At 39.7% G+C, this 24,254-nt stretch overlaps 1 long non-coding RNA gene across 1 annotated transcript in view; it reads right to left on the minus strand.

Moving 5' to 3' along the window:
• Positions 1-24,254, minus strand: part of LOC118008933 — a 76,319-nt gene that overhangs the window by 32,852 nt on the left and 19,213 nt on the right. The window contains exon 2 of the long non-coding RNA XR_004678776.1: positions 21,187-21,288. This is a non-coding gene — a long non-coding RNA (uncharacterized LOC118008933). The remainder of the gene's footprint in view (positions 1-21,186; positions 21,289-24,254) is intronic.

Raw genomic sequence — 24,254 nt, forward strand, 5'->3', positions numbered from 1 at the left:
GGCCTTATCCACAGGGGGAAATCAGTTGCATCTTCACCAGCAGAATTCTTTTACTTCTCTGGGCAGTAATCATTTCTACATTGGTTTTCCATAATTCACAGGACTATAACATAACTCAAAGCCCCACCCCCACCCAAAAAGGCAAAATGTGTATAGAACCAGATAACCCAGAAGAGATATCTGATATTCCATCAAAGTAGTCCCAGTAGCCTTTTTTGCCCCTTTCAAAGTCTTTCCAATTTCCCTAACAACGTCCCTTTTTGTGACCATAAAAATCTCAAAGGTTATTCTTGATCATAAAAAAAGGGCTGGATTCATTAGGTTTGCCTGATTCTTTTCATAGGTGCAACAAGTGCTAATTAATCATATAGGGTTCCTTGGGTTTGCTTTGAAAATTGAAAGCCATGTAGTATTGAACAGCTACTGGAACCACAGAATTGTACTTTTAAATGTCTCTAGCTCAAGGCTGGGGAAGGAACCCCAAGAAACTACCATATTTTGCTTGCACTATCTATAAATTTGGGTGAATTCCTCTCTACTTGAGTTCTGTCCCCTAACCCCTGCCCCGTTCTTACCACCTTTAGGGTTGGTACTAAGGCCAACTTCCTGGGATAGTTTTGTAGGCATTGTTTCCGTAAGTAAAATCAGCCTTTGTTCCTTGGAGTTGACATAACTGATTAAATGAGCATCATTCTCAAATATGACATTCCAAGAAAAGCCACAGATCCATGATCAATTTTTTCCAATTATATACTGGTAGAAAGGAAAAGATTCTTGTTGAACCTATGCAAATAAGTATATTGCTGTGAAAAAGTAAGGGAACTCAGAGCTTTTTAATTTGGGGGTAGTAGGAAGTTCTATGAGAGGCAGAAAAAAAAAGTTTAATTTCACTTTACAAAAGCAGGGTCTACCGGATTGTTGTAGATTAAAGGTCACTTAAGAAGAAGAATGGCCTGGGTGGCTCAGTTGTTAAGCGACTGCCTTCGGCTCAGGTCGTGATCCCAGGGTCCTGGGATGGAGCCCCACATCGGGCTCCCTGCTCAGCGGGAAGCCTGCTTCTCCCTCTCCCACTCCCCCTGCTTGTGTTCCCTCTCTCGCTGTGTCTCTCTCTGTCAAATAAATAAATAAAATCTTAAAAAAAAAAAAAAAGAATGGCCTCCTTATATATCCAGAAAATAGAGCATTAAGACAGCCTCAACACTACTACAGTTAAATTTCCCTCATCAGCTCGTTTCATCCCGTGAAATTCTGTTCTGTGGGATCTTGGGTTAGCGTTCTGCTTTCATAAAGTTGTCTGCTTCTGGAATAGCGTCCTGGACATCCACCTCCTTGCACAGGTTCAGCCTGAATGTTGTCAGAGCTGTGTCAACTCAAGCTTGTACCCAAGCGTCTATTCTTTGAAGTGTCAATAGTTGAACATACTTGGCACGGTCCAACTCCATGTGATTCTAGGCAGTTTGTCTTTGCTAAAGAACCAGATTTTGGCCTGCAGTTTGTTGCAGAGCCTCGGGCAAGTTCAGGAAGCAGAAACCTATTTGATAATGAGACTGGAAGACTGTGGCTAACATACTGTAGAAATTAATGGATATCCATTCTATCATTGGTGTCCTTCCACGTCACCTTGAAAAGCCGTGTAGTGTACCACTGAAAGATCATCCAGTCATCTTTTTGGCCCACTTCAAAGTCTTTCACAATTTTCCTGGCAATACCTATCTATATCTCATATATATAATATCTTGGGAGAAGGGAAGGCCTTTCTTGGTACAAAACACAGGAGTCACAAAGGACGTAACTGACTAATAAATATTTTAAAACTCTCTATGAATGGGGCTCCTAGTGGCCCAGTTGGTTAAATGTCCAATTCTTGGTTTCGGCCCAGGTCGTGATCTCAGGTTCATGAGATCGAGCCCCAAGTCAGGCTCATGCTCAGCGCAGAGTCTGCTTCAGATTCTCCCTCTCCCTCTGCGCCCCCCTGCTCATGCTCTCTCTCTCAAAATAAATAAATAAATCTTTAAAACTCTCTATGACTCATAAAAGTGACAAAATGGGGCGCCTGGGTGGCTCAGTTGGTTAAGCGACTGCCTTCGGCTCAGGTCATGATCCTGGAGACCCGGGATTGAGTCCCGCATCGGGCTCCCTGCTCGGCAGGGAGTCTGCTTCTCCCTCTGGCCCTCCTCCCTCTCATGCTCTCTGTCTCTCTCATTCTCTCTCTATCAAATAAATAAATAAAATCTTTAAAAAAAAAAAAGTGCCAAAATGAAAAAAAAAAAAATCCAAAAACCCAAATGAGAGATGAAAAACATTTGCCACACATATGTTGTAACTGGTATAATGTGACTTTCAAGTCTCAGGTCACAATTATTCAAAATAGTCCCTCGGTCAAATTACCAGGATGCCCAACATCTCTTTCTTGATATTCCCACCTTCAAATTGTCCAAGAACCCTCGAGGCATTTGGTTCCAGAGGTGCGTGCCTGCCTCCAAATTCCGGGCAAAAGAGAACTAACTGGTGAATTTAATCCGTTCACCTCAGGCCTCTTTCCCACTGCTGTGCAGCTTCTGTTGCTGCCACACGGGGTCACTGTTGAACACCAGCTCTGCACAATTTCTTAACGCGCGTCTACTGTGGCAATAATGCTCTCGCAGGTCCGCAGCACTATGAGGGCTGAAGTGAGGGAGGAAGGATGACCTTAAGCCATGCAGTGCTATGGTACTTGTCACCTTGAGAGCCCAAGCAGTGAATAGTGCCTCAGTTCGCCAGAAGTTTATTCCCAGCTCGTGCCCACCAGGCAGTCTGGCTCAGAAGCGGCTCCGATTATAGCTGTACACTGTTTCAGAGCCAACCCTGTCCCTTTCCCCATCCACGGGCATTTAAACCTGATATTGATCTCAAGTCTTGACTCTAGATGTCCCTCATGGTGAGTTTCACTTTGGGACTCTTAGGACTGTTTCCTGTCCCTTCCGAGATCATCTCAATTCTACAGGAGAGGTTCGAAAACAAAACTCAAAAGGGAAGGCATTGGGTAGAAGACATAATCCTGTCTTCCCGGGAGGCATCCTGGTGCCTCTGCAAATTTGCCTGACCTTTTCAATAGTAACTGTTTCAACATACCAAGGGATGTTTGGCTTTGGACAGTCATAGATAAACCACAAAAATGTTCCAGTTACATTATTCCCTAGGAGTGATGCCTGCCAGTTTGACTCCCATTTAGAACTTAAGAGGGGCCATTCAGATGACTTTTCCTTGTTTAACAGTGACTAAACAGTCTTCAAAAAGAAGCACCTAGAAGCCTCTTAAAGTTCTGCCTACACAGTCCTTGACATAGAGCTAATCTCCTTAATAAATCAAGTTTTAAAAATCACTAAGAAAAACATATAAAAAGCCCAATAGAAAAATGGGCTACACAAATATAAAAAGCAAACAGAAAAAGAAATAAACTTTGAAAAGATGTTCAATCTAACAATCTAAGTCATAGGTAAATAAATGAAAATTAGAACAGCTGTGTATACCTTTTATTTTTATTTTTTAAATTTTTTTATTGTTATGTTCCTTTTAAAATTATTCCTTTCATATTGGTACAAATCAAAACAGTTGCTATTATAGTTCAGGTAAGGATGTAAGGGAAAAATCCATCCATTTTCATATGCACCTGATGGTAGCGTAAACTGTATGACTTTTTGGAGAGAGATTTGGCAATGTCTGTTAATATTATAAATGCTCTTAACTTTGGCCCCATCAATTCTATGTTCGTGAGTTTTTGTAACTCACAAGAACAATATGCTGTCAGATTCTCGGAATCTCTTTATCTCAATTTGTACTCAGGTCTCTCTTTTTCTGCTGTTTCTGTTGTTCTTTATGCTTCTTCGTCTCTTCTCTTTTCTCAATAAGCTCTTGAACATCCCGTATGTTAACCCTCTCCCCAACTAAACCCAGCCCCCTGTCCTATTTTCTATCTTCAGGCTCCCAGGTGGCCTAGCTCCGTATCACAGATAGAGACTAGAGACATTTCTTGGTCTTATGCATCAGAAAATTTCCATTGGTAGATCCCTGTTCAACCACAGCTTGGCTCTTCATAGCTAGTTTCAAAATGGTGGTGGGTAGGTTTTATGTATTTTATGAATCTGGGACAGCTTTAAAACATAATTATGCACGGTCCTTCTTCAGACCAATTAAATTATAATCTCTAGTGGTACAGCCAGAGATGTTTAAAAGAATTATCCAAAATTCAGAAATAAGACAGAGAGGACATAATATTGGACCAGGATGTTATTTACCAATCCCACCCATGTATTATTTAATCATCTAGAGGAATGTACTTTTGTTTGATGTGTTGTTTATTATTGACTAAAGGCCCAGATTTTGTAATAAACCTATATATGTTGTAAAATTATATATTGTAATATTTAAATGTGACATGTAACTACATATTTACATATGTGATTTATAATATGTAATAACATAATTATATATACAATATTTATATGTAAATATTACATTATAATCTATAAACTTTGTATGTTAAATATTAATGTCTCAATTTTTGTCTGTTAGAGATGCAAATGATTTCTGTCTAGGTGAAACATAACCTCCAAAAATTTGTATTTACTTTAGCATTCTTATTCTATCATTCCTTTTAAAATGCCTATAAATAATCAGTTCCTCAAAATGCCCTTTATTTATTTTTGTTAAAGATTTTATTTATTTATTTGAGAGAGAGAGAACCAGGGGAGGGGAGGGAAGAGGAGAGGAAGGGAGAGGAGAGGTGGAGAGAGGGAGAAGCAGACTCCCCGCTGAGCAGGGAGCCCAACGTGGGGCTTGATCCCAGGACCGCAGGATCATGATCTGAGCCAAAGGCAGATGCTTAACTGACTGAGCCACCCGGGTGGCCCTATTTATTCACTTTTTAAGTAACTCCACACCCAGCGTGGAGCCCAATGTGGGATTTGAACTCAAACCCTGGAATCACGACCTGAGCTGAGATGAAGAGTCGGATGCTTAACTGACTGAGCCACCCAGGTGCCCCTCAAAATGCCCTTTAAATTTGTTTGACCATTTTACTTCAGATTGGTTATGTGTTATCTTTGTCTTATTGTTTTTATTAAGGAAACTATCCAAAGGATGTGAAATTCCTATCTTTGTTGTGATATTTTATGTTGCCATATTCACTGTCCCCCTAGAATAGATTATTTTATATCTTTGATTCTCAGCCTTTTATACATAATATGAATACTCTGAAGACAGAATAAATTTTTTATACATTCTTTGTGGGTACAATATATCTTTTATGCAGACAAATACTGCAATTCCAATTTTTAAACATATGTAGCCAAATGAAGCATGTCTGAAAGCAGGATAGGTTCCTGACCACTAGTGAGTGCCTTTTTCCTCAATCAGGCAACTGGCAACTAAGTCTGCATGAACCATTCAGCACTTGGGAGTTGGGCATCAGAGAAAGTATTATGTACTGTCTATACTTTTTTTTTTGTTTAAGATTTTTTTTTTTTAAGATTTTATTTATTTATTTGATACAGAGAGAATGAGAGAGAGAGAACACATGAGAGGGGGGAGGGTCAGAGGGAGAAGCAGGCTCCCCGCCGAGCAGGGAGCCCGATGCGGGACTCGATCCAGGGACTCCAGGATCATGACCTGAGCCGAAGGCAGTCGCTTAACCAACTGAGCCACCCAGGCGCCCTGTTTAAGATTTTTTATTTATTCATTTGAGAGAGAGAGAGAGCACAAGCAGGGGGAGAGGAAGAGGGAGAGAGAGCAGCGGACTCCCCACTGAGCAGGGAGCCCGACATGGGGCTAGATGCCAGGACCCAGAGATCATGACATGAGTCAAAGGCAGCCACCTAACCATCTGAGCCACCCAGGTGCCCCTTGTCTATACTTTTTGAAAAGATAGCTCTTCTAAGTAGTGAAGAAGTTGTCTTTTATGCCTGAGAAAGCATCTTGCTTTCACTTTACAAACATCCAAGTTGATGTTTGAGCTAAAGGTTTATTGTCCTGTAGAAGCATAATGGCTTGGAAGAGCATGAAGGAAAGAGTGAGATACACTTTCCATTAATAGTTTTCAAAGACCCCTTTGGTAGTCAAATGATGTCCTTATCCTGGATCTTTTCTCTTAGAGATTTTCAGTGGAGTCCACTCTGTGATTTGTCTGCCTGAGGATTTACCATTTCTTCCCTTCCCACAGCACTTGACCAATAACTGATGTAAGGCGTCATTGATATTAAGCTGTGCCATAAAGAGCGCAGCAACCTTGCCGGAACGGGGCCAACACGGAGGTGTGCCTACTCTCTGCAGAACTCCCCTGTGCCATGAATCCAGTTTCCCTTCATACTTTCTCAACACTACATGCTTCCTTGCGTGGTTCCTTCCCTTCCCAGCCCCACTCTCTGATCTCTTGTAGGTTCATCTCTTAGGAACACTCCCTAATAAATCACTTTTACACAAATCAGTCTTTTTTTTTTAATTTTTTTATTGTTATGTTAATCCCCATACATTACATCATTAGTTTTAGATGTAGTGTTCCATGATTCATTGTTTGTGCATAACACCCAGTGCTCCATGCAGAACGTGCCCTCCTCAATACCCATCACCAGGCTAACCCATCCTCCCACCCTCCTCCCCTCTAGAACCCTCAGTTTGTTTTTCAGAGTCCATCGTCTCTCATGGTTCGTCTACCCCTCCGATTTCCCCCCCTTCATTCTTCCCCTCCTGCTACATTCTTCTTTTTTTTTTCTTTCTTAACATATATTGCATTATTTGTTTCAGAGGTACAGATCTGAGATTCAACAGTCTTGCACAATTCACAGCGCTTACCAGAGCACATACCCTCCCCAGTGTCCATCACCCAGTCACCCCATCCCTCCCCCTCCCACCCCCCACTCCAGCAACCCTCAGTTTGTTTCCTGCAATTAAGAATTCCTCATATCAGTGAGGTCATATGATACATGTCTTTCTCTGATTGACTTATTTCGCTCAGCATAATACCCTCCAGTTCCATCCACGTCATTGCAAATGGCAAGATCTCATTCCTTTTGATGGCTGCATAATATTCCATTGTATATATATACCACATCTTCTTTATCCAGTCATCTGTCGATGGACATCTTGGCTCTTTCCACAGTTTGGCTATTGTGGACATTGCTGCTATAAATATTGGGGTGCACGTACCCTTTCGGATCCCTACTTTTGTATCTTTGGGGTAAATACCCAGTAGTGCAATTGCTGGATCATATGGTAGCTCTATTTTCAACTTTTTGAGGAACCTCCATACTGTTTTCCAGAGTGGCTGCACCAGCTTGCATTCCCACCAACAGTGTAGGAGGGTTCCCCTTTCTCCGCATCCCCGCCAACATCTGTCGTTTCCTGACTTGTTAATTTTAGCCATTCTGACTGGTGTGAGGTGGTATCTCACTGAGGTTTTGTTTTGTATTTCCCTGATGCCGAGCAATATTGAGCACTTTTTCATGTGTCTGCTGGCCATTTGGATGTCTTCTTTGGAAAAATGTCTGTTCATGTCTTCTGCCCATTTCTTGATTGGATTCTTTGTTCTTTGGGTGTTGAGTTTGATAAGTTCTTTACAGATTTTAGATACTAGCCCTTTATCTGATATGTCATTTGCAAATATCTTCTCCCATTCTGTCAGTTGTCTTTTGGTTTTGTTGACTGTTTGCTTTGCAAAAGCTTTTTATCTTGATGAAGTCCCAGTAGTTCATTTTTGCCCTTGCTTCCCTTGCCTTTGGCGATGTTTCTAGGAAGAAGTTGCTTTGGCTGAGGTCGAAGAGGTTGCTGCCTGTGTTCTCCTTTAGGATTTTGATGGACTCCTGTCTCACATTGAGGTCTTTCAACCATTTGGAGTCTATTTTTGTGTGTGGTGTAAGGAAATGGTCCAGTTTCATTCTTCTGCATGTGGCTGGCCAGTTTTCCCAACACCATTTGTTGAAGAGACTGTCTTTCTTCCATTGGACATTCTTTCCTGCTTTGTTGAAGATTAGTTGACCATAGAGTTGAGGGTCCATTTCTGGGCTCTCTATTCTGTTCCATTGATCTATACACAAATCAGTCTTAAGATTTGCTTCTGGGGAACCCAACCTAAGACACTAAGTTTGCCTGGGCCCACAATGTGTAAAATATATTTGAAATGATCATGTTATTCTGAGCTTTCTTGGCCCATCAAAATCCTGGAGGTTTTATTTGTTTTGTTTTGTTTTGGTCTGGTTTGTTTGTTTTTGGGGGGAAGAGGTCAGGCCTTAGGTAAGTCCTATGAACCATCTTCCCTTTGCCGAAAATCAAACAAACAAACAATACTCCTTCTGGAATAAAATGTCCTTATCAGTTTTCCAAGGTTCTTTCTCTGAATGGGATAGGCACCAAGCAAACTACATGGACAGCACATTCTGTCAGCAGGGTCCATTCAAACGAGCATGGGATTTCCAACCCTTTCTGGAATCCCACTCAGTTGCCCTCTCAGACTTCCCTGAAAACATTCCCAGGCCATTTGAAAATTCTCTTTTTCAATAATACTCTCAGGAGACACTCACTGCAGTGTCTAATGTGTCCTGTGTGGAGTGATTGGCAAATACTGCACTACCTTCAAATTTGAAATGACCAACTAATATTCATCATTGGTTAGTAAGACATATCATGTCATTGTTCAACATCCTCCAATGGTTTCCCATAGCCCTCGTAGAAAAAGCTAGATCCTTTATTTACATGGTCTTCCCAGAATCTCTTCCTCCTGACCACCCTTACCCCACACTGACCTTCTAGTTCCCTGGACATACCAAGCATACTCTGATCTCAGAGCCTTTGCACTTGCTCTTCCTTCTGCTGTCACACTCTTCCCACAGTTACCCACGTGGCAGTTACTTCAGTGCCTTCAGTTCTCTTCCCAAATGTCACCTTATCCCTAAGATCTTCTCTGACTGTTCCACAAAAATTAGCTACTCACCTACCCATAACACTCATACCTCACTTCCTATATCCCTTATCTTGTTTTATTTTGTTGCTAGAACACTTATTACCATCTGAAATGCTTTAGTTAGCTTGTTTGTCTCTTTCTAGCTAGACTGTAACTCTACGAGAGCAGGATTTATGTCTACTCTCTTAAATAGGATAGGTAGGTGTTCAATAAATATTTGTTGAATGAGTGAACCAATAAAGAGTTTACACTGAGTCACCTTCCCTCTGTAAGTGGGATAATTAGATGCAGGATTCAGCATCATGCTCCTTGATGTGTTTTTCTTCCCCCTTTTAATTTTCTTTTTAAGTTTTTATTTTAATTCCAGTTAACATATAGCATTGTATTAGTTTCAAGGGTACAATATAGTAATTAAAACACTTTTTTATTTTTTAAATTTAATTTTAAAACATTTTTCTTGATAGGTGTTTTAAAAATTATAAGCCTCTCCTTGCAACAAGTCAAACATTACAGAGATGTATTAAGAAATGGTTAATAATCTCTGTTTGTTTTTGGAACATCCAAAATGTAACTTTCAGCATGATGGTTACGCACATGGATTCTAAAATCAGACTGTCTGGATTCAAATTTATTGGATCTGCAAGCTCAGATATGTTACTTCAATATCTTGATGCCTGATTTTGCTTTTGTAAAATGGAAGTAATAACAGAACCTTTCTACAGAATTGCTGTGAGGGTTAAATGACTTCATTAAAACATGAACAAAAACTCAGAGTAGTATATATTGTACTGTAAACACTAAGCAAATTATCTAATTTTTTTCCCACTTAACAATAGATCTTGGATTTCCTTCCAACACAGTACCCACAGATTAAACTTATTCTATGACTGGATGAGTTTAATCTGGTATGGATAAGCCAGGATATATATTTTTTCAATCTTTTTTCATGATAGACATACAGATTTTTATGGTTTATAGGCTATAATAAATATCCATGCCTTCAGGACCTTATAAATTTCTCTAGGATAAACATCCCCAAAGTGAGACTGCTGGGCCAAAAGATCTGTTACTTAATTTTAATAGAAATTACCAAATTACTTTCTAAACTACCAGTAATAATCCACACACCCACAAATAATACATATCTGCCCCTTTTTCTGCATCCTCACCAGAAATGGAAGCTGTGACACTTTTAAAGTTTTTAATAACAAAAAAATGGGATCTTGTTTTTAATTTTATTTTAAATTTCTAAACTATTAATGAAATTGATCATTTCTTTCACATATTTATTGCCATTTTCATTTTCTTTCTTATGAAATGCCTATTCACATTCTTTATCCATTGTTCAATAAGATTGTTTATCTTTTGCTTATTAATTTATGTAAGAGGGGCAAAGGAATGCTTTGTTTACTACATATGTTGTAAAATGTTAAGAGCATTTGGGCTATACATTGTGAAAGGAGTCCTGCTATCTAGTTAATTAACACATCCATCACCTCACATATGTATCTTTTTGTGTGTGTGAGAACATTTAATTTCTACTCTCTCAGCAAATTTTAATAACACAAGACGGTGTTAACTACAGTCACAGTTGTTTCATATAATGTCTTAATAATTGGTGAGGCATGCCCCTCTCAATCCTTCTAAAAAATTATTGGTCACGTTTAGATATTTAACCTTCTATCTTCACTCTAAAATATTTTGCCCAGGTTTTTTTAAGCTTATTGGGATTCAAGTTGGAATTCCAATACATGAATCTCATTTATTTGGAAAGAACAGACATTTTTCTTATAGTGAGTCTTCCTCCCATCCAAAATAAAAGTGTCCCTCAAGTTGTGTGAATCTTATTTTATATCATTCAGAGAGATTTTCCAGTCTGTTTCATATAGGTCATATACCTTCTTTTTAAAATTTATTCCTAAGAATTTTATAGTTTTTGTCACTATTAAAACTGAATCTTTTTCTCCATCTTTATTTAAAGATTTCATTTATTTATTTGAGAGAGAGAGATCAGAGCAAAAGAGAGACCACAAGCAGAGGAGGGGGAAAGGCTGAGGGAGAGGGAGAAGCAGGCTCCCCACTGAGCAGGGAGCCCAATGTGGGGCTCCATCCCAGGACCCTGGAATCACGACCTGAGCCGAGGGCAGACACTCAACTGACTGAGCCACCCAGGTGCCCCTCTCCATCTTTATTTCTAACTGATTATTAGCAGACTCTAGATTCTCTGTTTTATTATGTCAGGTAGAAGCAGCATCTCATTCCTAGCATTGTCAAAGTATCGCTGATATTCTTTTTTCTTTCAACATTTATCATTGCTCTAGCTCTAAAAATTTATAGGGCATTTGGAAAGCTATTTCTGTTTTATATCATGTGCTTTATATATAACTCATATGATTTTCCTTTACCAGAAAGGTTTAACATAGTGTTTAGTTTTTAGCTATGAACCAAAAGGTATGCTATGTGAACCAAATCTTTTGAGAAGGAACTCTAAGTATGGAGGATTTGAAGTTGGCCCTACGATTTCTCTGGAAAAGATTGTTATGTGTCTAGTACCTGCCACTTCTGTGTCCATTTATAAATCCTCCCTTCAGTAGTATTTCATAACTTAGTCCTCTGACTCAAGGTAAAATGGCCTCATAGGAATATGAACAGGTAGGGAGGTTAAGAGATTCTGCATGAGGACAGGCTCTTAAGGGAATCTGTCCAGCTGCCAAACTGACTCTGAAGGTTTGGGGAGGTGAGGGAGACCCAGAGGGACTGTCATATCATTTCAGTCATGATCAGCCATCTGTCAAAGCTACAAGAATCCAAGGAGAAAGTGGCTAGGTTCCTCCTAGTGGTGAAACTCTACAACAGGAACTCAGAAGTGATTCCCAGGTCAGGACAAACATAGGCATTGGCCAGGAAACTTCACCAAAGACAAAAGAGCCATAGTCAACTGTCCTGGACTTCAGAGCAATTCTCCACTTCTAGAAGGGACCAGAGTACTAAACAAAGTACTGGTTAGAACTTAGGAACCAGGCCTTAGGCAAAAACCAGTGCCACCAGCTGAGGCAGCAAGCAGGCAGAGCAACAGAAGGACCCAACTATCATATCTGATAACACTAAGCAGTGGTCTGGGAGTAACTCTTGAACCCAGTGTCTGGGTTCCCAGGTCTGACCTCTTAGTTCCTTGACCTCCCCACTCTCAATGACTTTGTCTTGCACCCTATCCAGCCACTCACTCACATCATAATATCTAGATCTTGTCATTGTCAATCCCTGAAACTCCTCCATAATCTCAATTTTGACCTTTTTGACCACCTCCTACCTTTACCTCCTATCCTCACTCCTTCTGCTACCTGAAGGCCAACTACCCTTCACCGTTAGCAGATGACAAGTCCTCTGTATTCTCTCTGTCCTTCATGCCCTTGTGTTCTCTCTCTGTCAAATAAATAAATAAAATCTTAAAACACACACACACACACACACACCTACCTCTGGTCCAGCTAGATATTCTGTGTTTGCTCCTCCAGATCCATCCTTCTCTACTCTGCTCTGTCTGCTAGGAGTTGCCCTTTATAGATGGTTCCACAAGACTCTCTTACCTTTTAGCTACCAGTTAGGCTCAACCAATGAGAGGTGCAGGCAGGAAAGGGAAGGAGAAAAAGGAGTAGGGGTATTAATCCCCTGCTCCCTCCATATCAGGCTGCAGTTCAGCAGTGGCTGAGTTTCTCTAGGGCCACAGCCTTGGACTGACAGGTCCTTCTCCTGTAGTTGCACCTCTCACGGAGTTCTGATAACTACTCATCTCCTGCCCTTTCATCCTGGGCATAATAACGGCTACCTCCTGGTGCCAACCTTGAGGTGCTGCAAGGGTGCTTGCTGGTTCCCTTGACATTGCCCATACCTTTGAAAATTGTCCCTCCTTTAAATTTTCTTCAATTAATTACTCTTGAGAGTGCCTTCCCTATTCTTCCTGTGTTAAATCCAATTCTCAGCCTATTCTGTGTCTGCACCTGTGTAGCTAAATATAACTGGGGAAAAATCACAAACTTGAGACAAGTTGCACTTTAAATTTATAAACAGAAACCACAACTGTGCCCCTAATGCCTACGGGCAACCATACCATACATACCAAGATCGCTCATTCTCCCACTCTCTCAGATAACCTTTTCACACCTCCTCCTCTTTCCTTAAGCCCCCAAAACCTCATCTCCATCTTCATTTTTTTTTAAGATTTTATTTATTTATTTGACAGAGAGAGAGAGAGCACAAGATGGGGGAGCGGTAGGCAGAGGGAGAAGCAGGCTCCCCTGGGAGCAGGGAGCCTGATGTGGGACTCGATTCCAGGACCCTGGGATCATGACCTGAGCTGAAGGCAGTCGCTTAACCAACTGAACCAACTGGGCGCCCACATCTTCATTTTTAATAGGTGATTTTTATTTCCTACTTCACTGAGAAAATGGAAGTATCAGAAGAGAACTTCCCCAGACTCACACCACCTCATGTACTTACCCAATGGCATCATCTCCCACATGCTCAGCTTTCCTGCCTGCGATCCTAAATGAATGACCTGAACTCTCTACAAAGCCAGTCCTGTACATGTGGACTCTGACGCCTTTCATCTAATCAAGGACATTGCTCTAGCAATTTTACTTTGTCTCTCCCACACTTCCAATCTTTTTCTATTAGATCATCCTTATTAGTCATAAAGGCATATTTATATTTCTCCCATTTAAAAACAACAGTGATAACATCTCTCTTAATCCCTTATTAGCTCCTGTCCCATTTCTTTTCCTTTCCATCTGTAGCAGGATTCCTAGAAAGAATGGTGTATATTTACTGTCTCCACTTACTTTCCTTTTATTCCTCTTGAACCCTCTCCAATCATTTACCCCCACAACTCCACTGAAATTGCTTTTGGCAGGGTCACCAATGACCTTCATGTGGTAAATTACAATGGTCAAACCTCAGACCTTCACTTGTCAGCTTATGATGCTCTCCTTCTTCTTCAATATTCTCCCAGCATACCACATTCTCTTGTTTTTTATCCTACCTCTCTGGTTGCTTCCTCTCAGTTTCTGTTGCTGTTTGCTTCTCTTAGTTCATCCTCTTAATGTTGGAGTTCCCCAGATCATAGAACCTGAACCTCTTCTTTATCTGTATCTTGATAACTTAAATCAGTTCCATGCCTTTAAATAAAATCTATATGCTGATGATTCCCATATTTACCTTGCTCTCGAACTCCAAGCTCAAGAACCCAAGTGCCTACTCAACAACTCCACTTGGTTGTCTGACATTTTCAAGACAAATCTCTTGATTTCTCCCTATTCCCTAAACTTGCTCCATGTCAGCCCTCCTCCAACCACAGCCCTCCCTTCCTCAGGTGAAGTCAACTCCAATCTTCTAGCAGCTTGCAGAAAAAAAGTTGAAGTTTTTTTTGACTTTCCCTAGCATTACTTCTTATTTTGTCTCCTTCTATTAGCCTCTTGTTCAATCTGTTCCAGCTACACTGGCGTCCTGACTATTCTTTGAGCATACAAGGCACATCCCTGCCATAGGGTCTTTGCCCTAGCTTATCCCTCTGGCTAGAATGCTTTCTCCACAAATATCCTCTAACTTCCTCCCATCTTTTAATCTTTGCACAATTCTCATTTTCTTAATAAGGCTTACCCTGACCGCTCCATGTAATACCACAACACATAAATACACACACACACACACGTATGTGCACACACCCTGATCTACTTTTTCATTTTCTCATAGGATTTATTGCCTTAATTATGTTATTTGTTGCCTCTCTCTTATACTGGAATATAAGCTCTATAAGGTCAGGGATTTTTCTGTCGGGTCCATTAATGTATCCCAAATGTTTAGAACAATGCCTGGCACATAGTAGGCACTCAAATATTGAGTAGGCACTCACATGTTGTTGAATGAATGGGAGATAATTTAAATACTAAATCCTGCTGGTTTAGCGTAGGAATCTAAATCTGTTAACATCCTGCTTATCTCAGACGAAATGGGATCAGGAACTGGGCCAGGTCAGAGCTTATCTCGATGGGTCTGGACAGGAGAGTCTAGTCAATGCAGAGGCAGGTGGAGGGAAAGAAAAAAAAAGTCCAGAAGTTCCCCCCAACCTTGGAGCAGTGTAAGTCTTAGCTGAGAGGTCCCTTGTGAGTGCTGGTTGGGGTTTGGAGAGTTCTACGTGGTCCAGATGTGAAGAAAATAAGAGAGGTCAAAGGTTTACTCAATGTAAAGAAAGTCTTTGCTAATGATTAAATAGGCATCTCAGAATATATGTGCAGAAAATATTAATGAGTCTAGAAATTATGTTTGTGCGTGTGTGTGCACACACGTGTGTTGCTATTGCTCCCACCTTTTCCTGGATGTCATTTATCTGATCCAAAGGAAATGAAACTATATGCAAGCTCCAGACCAAAGATGGGTTCTCTGTTCAAGCTTCTCTACCTGAAGTTTCCACTCCCTGAGGAAATGCTATATTAGCATCTACAGACATTAATCTCTTCTCAGATGGCTTCAATATCCTTCAAAGTATGATCTGTGGGTTACCTGAATCAGAATAGTTGGATGCCCCTTCAAAATGTAAATTCCTGAGTCCTTCCCAAACCTATTAAATCATGTGGTAGGGCCAGGAATGTGCATCCTCAATAAGCTCCCTAGACAATTTTGATTCATACTAAAGTTTGAGACCCACTGCTATATTTTATTTTATTTTATTTTTTATTTATTTATTTTATTTTTTAATTTTTTAAATTTTTTTTTTGAGACCCACTGCTATAAATGAAGGGAATTGTTTTGCCCTAGATTAATGTGTCTATATTGTTGTTGTTGTTTTTTTAATTCTGTGTCTCATCCTTTTTGTTTCACTTTTAAAAACACAAAAAGAAGCCTTTATTCTGAAAATAACCCATGTTTGGGATGAGTTGGGAAGTTACAGATGAAATTGACTTGATTCAATAATTCCTGCGACCCATTTTATTCTGCTCCAATTACTGTTAGGTAAAGGACAAGACACACCAATCCATATACTAACCAGGCATATAAATTGCTCCTTTCTTCTGATTGGACCCGTGGTGAACTTTTAAATTGCCTTGCTCCCAACTCCACACTAATAATTCCTTCAAATTTATGGATGGCCTCTTGGAGAAAGTGGACAGTTTCACACCAAATGCAAGAACACCGAAGAAACAAGCTAAAATACGACTCCAAATATCAGTTAACTCAAGACCAAATTATGCTAGGCGGACTATCGTCTGTGCATCATCCATTACTTAGAGCAATGCATTCATGAACTGTTGTCCCTGGTTATACTTCCCTTACAAACCAACCCATTGACTAAGCAGCACCCAGATACAAGGTCACATCTAAGAAAGGTCCTCCAAAAGTTATTGCTCAATTTTATTTTAGCAAGTGATTGGATCATCTTAAAATCTTCCAGGATATTTCTTAAAGAGAAGTTCAACAGAAGAAATTTAGGTAATAGAATTCCTATCATTCCAGCTTTTCTCTAAAATAAAACAAGTCAGCTTTCAGCAAAGGGGGTTTCAAAGGAAGCTCTTTTTGCCCAGCTCATCTCTTATCCTTGAGGCTTAAGAGAATTTATAGCAGACACTGGGATAATTCCAAACAGACTCATTTTGGTGTTATCTCACTCTCTAAATATTACGCCAAATACTTCTGGCAATCAAGCAGAATTCCAAAACCCTTTCAGGGAGTAGGAAACTTTCAATATACCCTGTGTCTTCAGAGCCTGGTTGCCTTGAGAAAGAAGAGTTCTGTTTATCACCATTTTAGACGGGTATGCTGAAATGTTTGTCATTTTGGAATTCCTATTCATTCAGTATTATTTTTTATTTATTTCTTAAAGTGGGCTCTACACCCAACGTAGGGCTTGAACTCACAACCCTCAAGATCAAGAGTCACAGGCTTTACCAACTGAGCCAGCCAGGCACCCCTATTCTGTATTATTTTTTAGTTTTGAGTTCTATAAACATGGCTACTTTTCCAATTTTCCTATCTTTGGAGGAGGTGGTCGAATACCTTTGTAATACATTTGTAAATGCATTTGCAAATATATTAAATTTAGGCTAGAATTGCATAACGCTATTTACCACAGAGAGGAATTTGGTAAGCAGGGTCCACCTTATATGGCCAGTTGGTAAAGGGAAGTGTTACCTGACAAAGGAGGCTGTCCTCATAAGGCAGGGTCACCTATCCACGAGTACTACAGCATTGCCTCCAAGTGAAGCCTTAGATCAAACCTCCACATAAAATGAGAATAACACAGGAAACATGTCCTCCATCTTGTCAAAGAGGCATCCATCATACCCTGCTTTTTAGGGAGCTGGCTTGGGCCTCCTGTTTGGAAAGTGATCCTTGGTGGTTGGGGAAGGGGAAAAGCTTCATTCTTGGGGTGGAGAACTGGCCTGAGCAAAATAGCATATCGGGGCCACCTTCCACCAGCAGACGCTTCAAGAACGGACTGTCTTTTGGAGGGAGTTGGTGCCCTAAGCCAAGTAGAGACTCCCCCTCAGTCAGCTCTACAAGTACTAATTCCATGTTTGATTGGAAGCAAACCTAGACTTGTGTGTGTGTGTGTGTGTGTGTGTGTGTGTGATGCCTGATCTTCTCTTCCAGGATTTCCCACCCAGCCCAAGGACAAATGGCTTGCCTAGGAGAAAAGGTAAGGAGGTAGGAACATGGCATTGAACTCAGACTGACCTTAGCTGGAATCGGGCCTCTACCACATACAAGCTACGTGACTTTGGGCAGGTTTCCTTCATCTTTCTCAGGCTCAATTTCCTCAATCATGAAATGGCAATAATCACAGCCACTCCACAGAGTGGTTGTGAGGAATAAAGGGGACAGCACATTGTCAATCGCTCAGTGCAGTACCTGTCACCTAGTAAGCCTGCAGCAAAGGTTACCTATTCTCATTGTGATGCTCTTATCTGTGGGCCTGTGTTCCGCTTTTCGGCAGAAACCAGTGAGAAAACTCTACTCAGCAAGAACAAAATCACTGTTTAAAACACGTTTGAGGCCAGTGTAAAAGCCAAAAGAATGTTGTGGTTAAAAAGAGTCCAAATGCAACCCTAGCTCTTCTGAATTCCCAAATGGGCTACTCATGGTAGAGTTGTCACCGAGTTTGTGACTGGACCATTGTATAAAAGCCAAACACACCCATGCTTTAAAGGAGTTCTTTTCACAAGGGTCGTTCGCAGAGACTGATGCAGTTAAGAGTCAAAGCTGGGTAGAGTCTCATCAAGAACGTGTGCACACAGCAGAGACTCCTGGCAAAGGACCGAGAGCGTTACACTGTGACATCACATTTATGGTCTGCTGAGCCGTAGAAGTAGGGCCGGAAGGGCAAAAGCTTACCAGTAAAAATTAATGTCAGTGGGAGTTTAAGAACACTAGTCTCCAAGAAGCGTGAAAAATTCACATGTGCTGCGGGGTCAGCCCATTCCTTCAGTGCCTGAGATCATTGTCGGATTCAATCTTTTCCCATAATAAGGTAACACCTCTATTAATTTGCAAGATTCCAGGGTGAGATAATAGGAAAAATACTAGATGCTGCGCAAATGGCTCCTTATCCATAACTAGAAATTACATGTGTGGTAATTAGTTTGCTGTAACGAAAACTGCGAGCCCCAACACGTCAATCTTGTACTCCACGGCATTAGATGCTTGAGCAGTTTTATTTTAGTTTATTTTTTAAACTGTCTTTGGCGACTGCCCAATAACACGTGGCATGAAGCAGTACCCTCCCTCCCATTTAGCCTGTTAAACAAGCTTGTTGAGCAATAAGGGCAGAATAGTGAAACCATCCTCACCTTCAGTCAACCTTTCCTTAATTGGGCAACAGTGCACATTTCCATCCCCGACAAAAGAGAAATGCAGTTTTGGTTTTCTGGGAGCATGCTATTAAGATTGCAATTCATTTATCTTGATTCTAGCTTCTTAGGCACACACACATACCACCAAAGAAACGAGCTCGCTGGGATGTACATACTCATCATCATAGTTTTTCATACTTCAGCTTTTTTGCTTTTTTCAGCAAGCAGGGATTTAAAATCATCAGCTCAAATACAAAAACACTCCTAATTCTTAAACATTAGCCTTTTACTCACCGCAGGGTCTTTCAGATTTGCGATTGAAATAAAAGCCAAAAACAGCTATTTGAGTGATTATAATTGCACAAATATTTTTGAAAGAATGATGAACTCAAGACATTAGTGGTGAAGTGTTCTGAATAATTGGTTACACAAGTGTATTTTCAATGGAAAGCTTTCATTCACTTTTATTTTCCCACATAGTAGGTGCTATTTAAGTTTCTGAAGTGGATTTGCAGATTGAAAAGTCACAAGCTGGGCGCCTGGGTGGCTCAGTCAGTTAAGCGACTGCCTTCAGCTCAGGTCATGATCCCGGAGTCCCAGGATCAAGTCCTGCATCAGGCTTCCCGCTGAGTGGGGAGTCTGCTTCTCCTTCTGACCCTTCCCCCCTGACCCTCCCCCTTTCTCTCTTTCTTTCCCACTCTCCCTCTCTTTCTCTCCCACTCAAATAAATAAATAAATAAATAAATAAATAAATAAATAAATAAAATCTTAAAAAAGAAAAGTCACAAGCTACTCCATGGACTAGGGACAGTGGTTTCCAAACATCTATTTGTGTGTCCCAGGGCTGACCCAAGAACTGATTTTCAATGGTCAGGAAAACAAATGAGAAAATGAAGGACATTAGAAAGAAACTTTTTTATATATTTGAAATTCCTCCATTTAAAGAGCTGACCGTTATTCCAAGATTTTTGGTCTTCTATTTATCTCCATACTTCTTTTATTTTTAATTGTACTTGTCCATGAAATCTACATTCTGGGAACAACTGCTGGAATGTCTAGAAATATGAGAGCCTGTCAGTTGCGAATTGGCTGAGCTCACTATATCCATATTATGCCGGCCACAGAAAAGCTGCCAGCTTTAGGTCAATAACAATCTGGCTGATCTAGCTGAAAATATCCCCAGATGATGTCCAGTCTCTTGCCCTTCTCCTGGTCTATTAAATCCACTCCCTCCTGGAACGCTGACCATCACTAGGTGTCTTCATTTTAAAAAGTAGGAAACCTTGGACCAAACTCTTCCTCCATTTAATTCCAAGAAAAGTGAGTGACTGTGGGTAAACCATGCTGAATCCTATATGACAAAATAATCCCTGAATGAAAATGGAGGGAAGCAAATATTCAAATATTCTCTCCTCCCTTAAAAAAAAAAATGATGATCAGCCAACATAAGAAATCCGTATGCAGGCAGCAACATTTTGATTCAGCTAGACATTTTCACACTAGTGGAGAAAACATTTTGGCAAAGAATTATTTTAACCAAGAAGTAAAACACAAAATTCCAATCTTAGCTAAGGCCATCTGTTATAACCCACATGAAAGCACATCGGAAGGAAATCTCTCTATCCATTGCATTGTAGTATTACTGATGCTCACTGGCCCTTTTAACATTAAGCCCCAAAGTGAGTACTGTAACTGCAGCACATCTTGGGCTGAATTGGCTGAGAAATTGCATTCTCTAAAGAAAGGAAGAGCATGACAAACCTCTGAGGAACGGGATCCTAGTGGGAACTCTGGTTATGAGTCCAGCCCACATGGATTTCAGATTGTTTGCAGTGTTTATGGTTCTATCCAGTTTTTCATCATTGAGGGGGAAAAAACCCACTACAAAGTCCCCACTTTATAGAAGATATTTTCAGATTCAGATTTTACATACTCCGAGTTCTTTTACACAGAGAACAAGATACATATAAAACTGTTGCTTTGAAAAAGTTCTAGGGAAAAGTTAATATGATTTTATAATCCTAGCTACTAAGTTTCAGTAGCCACCCTTTCCTCCCTCTCCCTCATAACCAATTATCTGCTCTGGTTAAATAAGAATCTTCACAGTGATTCTTTTGGCTAGATTTTATACCATAAGTAAGGCAGGGTTTCTGATTTGACACACAGAAAATCTTGGTTTTAAAAAGTCTAAGGAATTGAGTGCATTGATTATACAACAGAAGTCTGGGGCAAAAGCTTGTGTCAATCTCCTCTTCCCCTATCTTGGTCATATCAATCTTTTCTCATGTTCTCCTACTTTCTCATGTTCTTCTCCTTCCTTTATGTAGTATTTCCTACTCCTCCCCACTGCAAGGTCTGAGGAGGCATTATTTAGTGTAATGAATAATGGCTTTTGAGTAGCTCTTTGACACTCACCAAGTATGTTCACTTTTCTGCCATATTTCATCATCACAGAAGACATGTACTATCCTCAGCATCTTGATGAAGAAATTGAGGTTCAGAGATGGGTCACAACTCCTAGAAAAAGTGGCAGAAATGGAACCTCTATCAGTTTTCCTAATTTCATATCCCAAGTTTTAACTAGCATTTGAGGCTAAAGAAGAGAGTACTGTCTGGTCTGAGTAGGGATCCCAACTTTGTTGGTTAAACATACTTTCTTTTTTCTTCAAATCTGTAGAGATTTGTAACTCTCTGAGTTCCTAAGACGTGGTAAAACAACAATAACAAATCTGAGAGTAGCCAAGACCTCATCATCCAATTCTCCTCTTCTCTCAGGAAATTTCAGCCAATAGCAGGAAAGGGGCAGTGGGCAAGTCAAGTAAGACTCTGAAAGATACAGGGAAATATACAAAGGCAAGACAAAAGTAGGAGTAGTATTAACCCAAAGCTGTGTCTGGAGCTGGACAACAGGGCAAGAAACCAAGAGTGCCCTCTAAGGGTTGGAGAAGGGACACCAGGAGAAGACAGACTACCAGCACCACCAACCTGAACCCCTAGCACATCTTGCCTGTCCAGCACAGTGTTTGAACAGAACAGAAACATTTCCTGTTTCTCAAAAAGATGAACAAGCAACCAAGACTATGCAAACATTTGAGGAAAAGTAACACCTTGGAAGAAAAGCCAAAATTCAACAAATAAAGAATTTTGAAGAATAAGATTTAAAAGACCTCACAAAGTTTCAGAGTAAGTATAAAAAATATCACTGGAAAGGTGTAGGATACTGTAGCTAAAACATTAACTGAATATTGTAGAAATAAAAAATTTGATAATTAAAATAAAAAGATCAGGGTGCCTGGGTGGCTCAGTCGGTTGAGTGACTGCCTTGGGCTCAGGTCATGATCCCAGGGTCCTGGGATCGAGTCCCACATCGGGCTCCCTGCTCTGCAGGGAGCCTGCTTCTCCCTCTCCCACTCCCCCTGCTTGTGTTCCCTCTCTCGCTGTGTCTCTCTCTGTCAAATAAATAAATAAAATCTTTAAAAAAAAAATAAAAAATAAAAAATAAAAAGATCAATTTGGGAGTTAATAGTAGAATGGACACATATGAGCAGCATTTTGAAATACCAAGTTAAGGAATTGTCTCAAAACATAGTGGGAAAAGACAAAGAGAATATGAAAGAAAAGTAAACAGACATAAGGACTGACTCAGATTCCCATAGCCATTTAATAGGGGTTCCAGAAAGAGAGAACAGAGAGAATATAAGAGAGGAAATAATTGAGGAATTAGTAAAATAAAATTTCTCTGAGAGAAAAAAATATTCATATTGGTATCTAATAGGTCCTAAGCAGGATAAATGAAAGAAAAAAACAACAAAAACTTACATCTAGATCCATTCTTGTGAAATTTCAGAACAAAAAGAATAAAGAGGGCATTCTAAAGGCTCTAGAGAGTTGGGGCATCTGGCTGACTCAGTCAGCAGAGCATGCAACTCTTGATCTCAGGGTCATGAGTTCAAGCTCCACGCTGGGCATAGAGCTTACTTTAAAAAAATAAAATAAATAAAGGCTTCAGAGAGTAAAAAACAGATAACCTACATAAGAACAAAGATAATATTAGCATCAGACCTCATCAATAATACTGAAATCAAGAAGAAATTAGAACATCTTCAAAATTCTGAGGAAAAAAAAACTGACCCCAAAATTTTGACCCAGCTATAGTATGAAAAGAAAGACATTTTTGTAAATGTAAAGTCTCAAAAAATGTATCAATCATAAATCATTTCTGAAAAAACTAGTAAAGATGTACTTGCAAATAATGAAAAAATAAGCCCAAGTAGAAGACATAGGATAGATAGGATAGATAAAACAAGAAAGAGGGGTGTTAAGAAACCAGAAAAAATTACACTTAACCCTTAATTATTGGAGGAGTAATAAAAAATAAAAATCAGAAATTAAAATCCTAGATGATCTCAGGGGAGAAAATGGCAGCGGGAGCAGAGGGAGCTGGTAAATGAAAGTGTGCAAAAGTTCATCTAATCTTAGGGTGGAGTTAAATGCTGCATAATTCTAGATAAAAAATATGTTGACTAGGCATTAAACATCTAAAAATAACCATTAGAAAAATAGAAATAGATTGTGTAACTTCCAAGCCAACAGAGCAACTAAATGTAACTAAAACCAAACCAAACCAAAACAGATAAACAAAAAACTTCAACAGTTGAATAAAAGACCAGGAAGAAGAGAAAATAAGCAATGAAAAATACAAAACCCATAAAACAAGATGATAGGAAACCCAGATGGAGGTACAAACTGACCTATACTCTTAAAATGTCAAAATCATGAAAATAAAATAAAGACTACAGAAATGTTCCAGATTAAAGGATACTAAAGAAACATGACAGCTAAAAGCAATGCACAATCCTGGATTGGAAACCGGGGTGGAAAAGAATTGCCATAAGACATATTACTGGGAAAAATTTGAAGACGGGTTCTAGATTGGATAATAGTAATATAACAATGCTAAATATCATTTCAATGATGGTACTATGGTCTGTAGGATAATTTTCTTTTCCTTAGAATACTCATACTGAAGCATACAGGAATAAAGGGATATGATCTTCACAATGTACTCTCAAATGGTTCAGAAATGAAAAATAACTATGTATATATAACTATGTAATATACATATGACATATAGGTGGTGTATTTATCAAGAGAGAGAATGATCAAGAATGTGGCAAAATGTTAACAGACGGTGAATCTGAGTGAAAAGTATATTGGCATCCTTCGGACTATTCTTATAAGTGTTCTCTAAGTATGAGACTATTACAAAAAGGAAATAAAATAATATGGCAGAAATAAGTATAATAATCAACATTCATGACAATATGAATGGATTGAATTCCTTTATTAAAAAGCAGAGATACTCAGGCTGGTCTGAAACAAAGCAAAATAAAAGAAAGAAAGAGACCTCAACTATATGTTATTCGTAAGAGACACAGCTGAAACAAAAAGGGAAAATAAAGGCATTTTCCAGGCAAATGTGG

Source organism: Mirounga leonina, unplaced genomic scaffold (genome assembly GCF_011800145.1).
Source record: "Mirounga leonina isolate KUSES-001 unplaced genomic scaffold, KU_Mleo_1.0 Mir_126, whole genome shotgun sequence".
In the NCBI taxonomy this organism is placed as follows: Eukaryota; Metazoa; Chordata; class Mammalia; order Carnivora; family Phocidae; genus Mirounga; species Mirounga leonina.